The 6217-nt window shown below is 36.9% G+C and overlaps 1 pseudogene; it reads left to right on the top strand.

Annotated features, from left to right (window-relative positions):
- Window positions 1-1485: 1485 nt before the first annotated feature.
- On the top strand, window positions 1486-2496 carry LOC108532577 (olfactory receptor 13D1-like; annotated as a pseudogene).
- Window positions 2497-6217: the final 3721 nt, after the last annotated feature.

The raw sequence follows: 6217 nt of genomic DNA, 5'->3' as shown, positions 1-6217 counted from the left end.
CCTGTCGTAGGGAGGGGGGAGGGGGGAGGGATTGCCTTGGGAGATATACCTGATATAAATGATGAAGTGATGGGTGCTGACGAGTTGAGGGGTGCAGCACACCAACATGGCACAAGTATACATATGTAACAAACCTGCACGTTATGCACATGTACCCTAGAACTTAAAGTATAATAAAAAAAAAAAAAGAAAAAAAAATTTTAAAAAAAGAAATAAATAAATAAATCCCTGGGTTAATAAAAAAAAAAGAGAGAGAGAGAGAAACAAAAAAAAGAAAAGAAAACTGAGCAGACCACAATCAAAGACTACAGGAAAAAGTAAGTGGTCCAGCCTTCAGAGTTCTCCATCACATCACACATGATCAGAATCACAAGTAAGTGCTGTTTGCTGTCTCACTGTACCCCAACAGAAGATACATTCTTGTAAAAGTCTTTTGCGTGGAATCTATGTAGTAACCAGTGAGAGAGAGTAGTGTATTGTGCGTAAAAGCGTTTATTCTATAGCCAGATGGCTAGATATTGAATTCTGGCTTTATTTATTTACTATCTGTATGACCTTGAAAAAGTTACTTAAACTTTTCTTTGTCTCTGTTTCCTACTTTGTAAAATGGGAGTAATACTACACTTAAGAAGAGAGAATCCCAGGCCCTGGAAAAAAGCTGTACATGCTGGGACCTAGACTCCTTAATCTCTGGAAGCTTCTAGAACAGTCCTCTAATGATTCTCAGACTCCTAACAGGTTTTTGAAAGAAGAGCAGTGAAATGTCTCACTGGGAACAAAAGTGTTCACAGTCTGTCAAGTGTGGTTTCAAACTTTAAACCTTTTACCTTTAAAAAGCTAAATCTATTTTTTCCTTTTGAGATTGGTAGATCTAAATATTATACTATAATTCATAATATGCATGTATATAAAATACATTTAATATTATATCTCATATAAAGTAAATATAATTATATTACATATGTGCATACACACACACACACACACACACACACACACACACACACACGCGCCATGTTGGAACCGTTAGGTTCTAGGCACCTAATATTTTAGCTAATTTAATTCTAACTATACTCTAAGAAATAATCATTGCTTTTTCTAAGTTTACTATGAACTATCTGTGACTCAGAAAAATAAGCAACTTACCAAAGCTACATCCAGGTTAAATGATGTCACTGGCAGTCTATAAATAACATTTTAAACAGAGGTGAGTTTCATCAAAAAAAAACAGCTTTAAGTTCAAAATGTCTTCTACATTGGAAAGGAGCATGTTCCTAAACTTTATTTGACACTTCCCAGAAGAATTCTGGCAGTATTGGTAGCTTTGACTGTGCTGCTGTGTAGTCCTAAGATATACTGGGTTTCTCAATGTCTTACGTTTCATAATCAATAAAACTAGTACAATATCCATACTGTTTTGCTTACTAGGAATATTCTAAGAATCAAACACAATATTGGAAGCAAATTTGTGTTCAAAATATGTAGATGTACAGATTTACAGAGTTTGGTGTATCAAAGATTTCAGTTTACCTGAATCATGTCCTTTTCTATACCCAGCAGGCAGGTGACCTAGAACACAAGGAGACAAGTGACTAAATTCTTTCTGGTGGGGCTTTCCCTATATCCAGAGCTCCAGCATTTTCTGTTCATGCTCTGCCTCATCATGTACCTGATAATCCTCCTGGGAAACAGCATCCTCATTATCATCAGGATCCTGGATTCTCGCCTCCATACCCCCATGTATTTCTTTCTTGGAAACCTCTCATTCTTGGACATCTGTTACACATCATTATCCATTCCTCCAATGCTTATTATATTTATGTCGGAGAGAAAACCCATCTCCTTCACTGTCTGTGCTCTGCTGATGGTTGTGTTCCTTGGCTTGGGCTCCACTGAGTGTGTCCTCCTGGCTGTGATGGCCTTTGACCGCTATGTGGCCATCTGCAACCCACTGAGGTACTCCATCATCATGAAGAGAGTGCTGTATGTGCAAATGGCTGCCTAGTCCTAGATCACAGGCTGTCTGACCTCCCTATTGCAAACAGTTCTGACAATGATATTGCCTTTCTGTGGGAATAATGTCATTGATCATATTACCTGTGAAATCCTGGCCCTTCTAAAACTTGTTTGTGCAGATATCACCATCAATGTGCTTATCATGACAGTGTCAAATATTGTTTTATTGGTGACTCCTCTACTGTTAATTTTCATCCCCTATATGTTTATTCCCTCTTCCATCCTGATAATTAATTCTGCTGAGGGAAGACAGACTTTTCTACCTGTTCAGTGCACTCCATTGTGGTCATCTTACTCTATGGTTCAGCCCTTTTTATGTACATGAAACCCAAGTAAAAGAACACTAACACGTCTGATGAGATTATTGGGCTGTCTTATGGAGTGGTAACCCCAATGTTAAATCCCATGATCTATAGCCTCAGGAATAAAGAGGTCAAAGAGGCTGTAAAGAAAGTCCTGAGCAGACATCTGCATTATTGAAAATGTGAAAAGCCTTGGGCATGCGATATCCTCAATGGAGCAACAGAGCTTGTCTTTATTTAGATACTGCAAAACCTACTGTCACAAGAGCTTGTGTGTTTGCAGAACCAAATATTAGATTCCCTTTCTTTTCAACATAGAATTTTCATGCTCATGTAACCTTCTTAATAGTGCCTTATCTGCCAGGTTTATAGCAGTAAGCAGGTCTGCAAATTGGCCCTATAAAAATATTGATGCTGTTCATTAAGATGAATCTCTCTCTCACTCGATCTCCTCTTCTTTTTTCTGTTCTCTTCTCTTCTCTTCTCTTCTCTTCCCTTCTCTTTCCCGCCATGTGTGTGTCTCTCTCCTCTCCTCTGATTTTCTGTCCTCTCTCTATATTCTGCTCCTCTCTCTCCTTTCCTCCATATGTTTTCATTCTCTTCCTTTCTTTTCTCTTCTTTGTCTCCTTTCTCAGTCACTTTGAAGTGGATATATATTGTTTTTGTTGTGCAGCATCCCTGCACAATATTGCCATCCAATTGACAGATCTGCATAATATACATTAATAGAAATATGCATATTTTTCTTTTGATGAACCAACAGTTCCCCACTCTCAGTCTATGTTGTTCATGGTGGGGCTGACCCAATCCTCTGAAAATAAACATAAACATGGAAGAGGTCTTGCCCACAAAAACAGAGGATGTCTAATTCCTCTAGTCATAGTGATTGGTATAGTGCAGGATGTGACCCGAGCCATACTAATCAGACTCAATCCCAGGAATGCTGCCTTTGTCAGAAAGACACACTCTTTTTTGAAATGGTGTCTAAACTGGTAGAATGTTAACTCAGAATTCCTACTGGCAACCATTGCCAATATGTGAGGACAGCATGAGAATGAAAGCAAAGCCAAGATCGAGAGTGCGCTTGATGGTGTCACTTTAACTCTTGAACCCAACTGTAGCTAAAGCCAGATTCCCCATTGCAGATTTTATTTATGAGTCAAATTAGCATTTTATGAAAAACTAATTTGACCTAGATTTTACCACATATGACAAAATAAATCCTAATACATTCCTCTGTCCTATCTTCCTCTCCATCCACTTACATTTTAAGGCAATAATAATAATAACAAGGTATGTAATCTGAGATGTTCCAAGTTCTCCAGCCTTTAGGAGTTCCTTTCTCTTTAATAACTAAATTACAATAACCTAACCTCTATTCTGCATTACTTCGGGCATTTCAGTCATCTCCCCAATTACTTCTGTGGAGTATTTACATGTTTCTAATTTTTTGCTCTTATATTTTTCATCAAATTGATTTATGGACTTTTACCATTTTTCTCTGTGCTTCAATCAATATATTAGTACTTGAAATAATTGCATTTTGCTTTTCTACATAATATTTTTTAGTTTAATAAACATTATCATTTGGTGAATTATGGTAAATTACTGTGTTACATGTAAATACACATAAGTAGTAATAAGCCAAATTGAGGCAGAATTCTCTTAAATGTGTTGCATATCTGATTTTGTCCACTCTGGGGACCAGAATCATAACTCTAATAGATTAGACAGGGCTCACTTAATTCAGTTATACAGAGAAATAATTCCTAGATTATATTGAATTGAGAATTTGACAAAAACAAAAATAAAATAAGTAATCTATTAATCAACAGGATAAAAAATTTTAAAGCCTGGCATGGTGGTGCATGCCTGTAATTCAAGCTACTTTGGAGGCTGAAGTGGGAAGACTGCTTGAGCCCAGGAGTTTGAAACCTCCCTGGGCAACATAATGAGATCCCATCTCAAAAAAGTGAGAGAGAGATATTTTAAAATGTTTTAAATTCCTTACCGTGGTATACCATATCCATGTAATCTTAACCCCACCTACTTTTACAACTTCATCTCCTACCACCTGACAATATTCATTAGACTCTCATTAGACTCTCACTTCACCATCTTCTTGTTGTTTCTCACATATGCCAAAGCCTTTCCCTTTATTATTCCATCTACCTGGGACACTCCTCCCCTCGATCTTCCAAGGGTTCCCTTTGTCATTTCAAATAAGTTTTTGCATAAATGTCTAATGTATTCTTCTTATAAAAGTTGTAATATGTTTTTCTTTTTTTCCACAGCATTTCACTCCTTTAAACTGCTGTATATATTTATCTTTTTTATGAATTTATTGTCTATTTTCTCCATGAAAAGTTCCTTGTAAGCAGGGACTTTTCCTTGTCTATTGCTGTCTTTTCCCAGTGTGCAGATCAATGTGAGGCAAATAATAGCTAATACATAGGCACTGGATGTGAAAAAGCGTTCTGTAAAGCAATATTGTGCATTTACTTTGGAGTATATTCACACATAAATGTAAGCCTCCTTCTGACTAACTAACAAGCAGGAACCCTAAGGCCAGTAGTTAAAGGACTATATTCTACACATTCCCAGTACTCTCTTCTTTCCATACACTTTTCAATCCAGGTTCTGTTGATTCTCTTATATATTGACATGAGCTTCTTGTTCCATACTGTCTGTGCTGAAATCAGTCACTACATCTTGCAGGAATTTGATTTGTCTCGAGAAAGTGATTTGTCATTGCATTTGAAAATATAAAGGCAATTTCAATATATGCTTTATTAATTGATTCATTAATTGAAAATGTGTTATTAATTGATTTTATGTATTGATTGATTGATTATTAATTGATTAATATATGCTTTATTAACATATGCTTTATTAATTGATTATTATAAAATCAATTGATTAATTTATTTTAATATATGCTTTATTAATTTTAATATATGCTTTATTAATTAATATATTCAATTTATTAATTGAAAAAATTGAAGGTTTTTTTTCAGAGTGTACTGCAAATTACTGCATACATATTGCCCATTGCTATGGAAGTACTTTTGTTTTATTTTCCCTTCTCTTTTAAAACATCGTATTAAATTTGTCTCAAAATTATCTAAGTGCTTGTATCTTTTTTGCGGACTCTATCATAGTCAATGTTTTCTATTGTACTGTTGGTTGAAGAGAGGATAGTAATATAATTCTATGCTGTACAGAGTCCCTTCTTGATTGAAGTCCAGGCAGTAAGCTTCCTATTTTACACTAACAACTACTTTCTGGGAAACTCCATTTGGCATACCCTCTGATAGAAATAATTCAGTGAAATACCAATTACTAATGTAGTAACTTCTTGAAAAAGTAGAAGATAGTATTGTCAGACTCTAAAAACATTTAAAATATAACATCCTTAGAAGAAGATTTGATTTTGATTCCAAATATCTCTTACACGCAATGTTAAAAAGGTTAAACTCGACATAACAAAAATTTCGGGACGGGCGCAGTGGCTCATATCTGTAATCCCAGCACTTTGGGAGGCCGAGGCGGGCAGATCACGAGGTCAGGAAATTGAGACCATCCTGGCTAACACGGTGAAACTCCGTCTCTACTAAAAATACAAAAAATTAGCCGGGCATGTTGACACGAGCCTGTAGTCCCAGCTACTCGGGAGGCTGAGGCAGGAAAATTGCTTGAACCCACGAGGCCGAGGTTGCAGTGAGCCAAGATCGTGCCACTGCACTCCAGCCTGGGCGACAGAGCAGAGTCCGTCAAAAAGAAAGGAAAGGGAAGGGAAAGGGGAAGGGAAGGGGAAAGGGAGGGGAAAGGGAGGGGAAGGGGATGGGAAGGGGAAGGGAGGGGAGGGAAAGAGAGGGGAAGGGAAGGGGAGGGGAGGG

This window comes from Rhinopithecus bieti, unplaced genomic scaffold (assembly GCF_001698545.2).
Source record: "Rhinopithecus bieti isolate Rb0 unplaced genomic scaffold, ASM169854v2 scaffold_9663, whole genome shotgun sequence".
Lineage (NCBI taxonomy): Eukaryota > Metazoa > Chordata > Mammalia > Primates > Cercopithecidae > Rhinopithecus > Rhinopithecus bieti.
The sequence above is the reverse complement of the archived record's forward strand: the minus strand, read 5'-3'. Positions and strand labels throughout refer to the sequence as shown.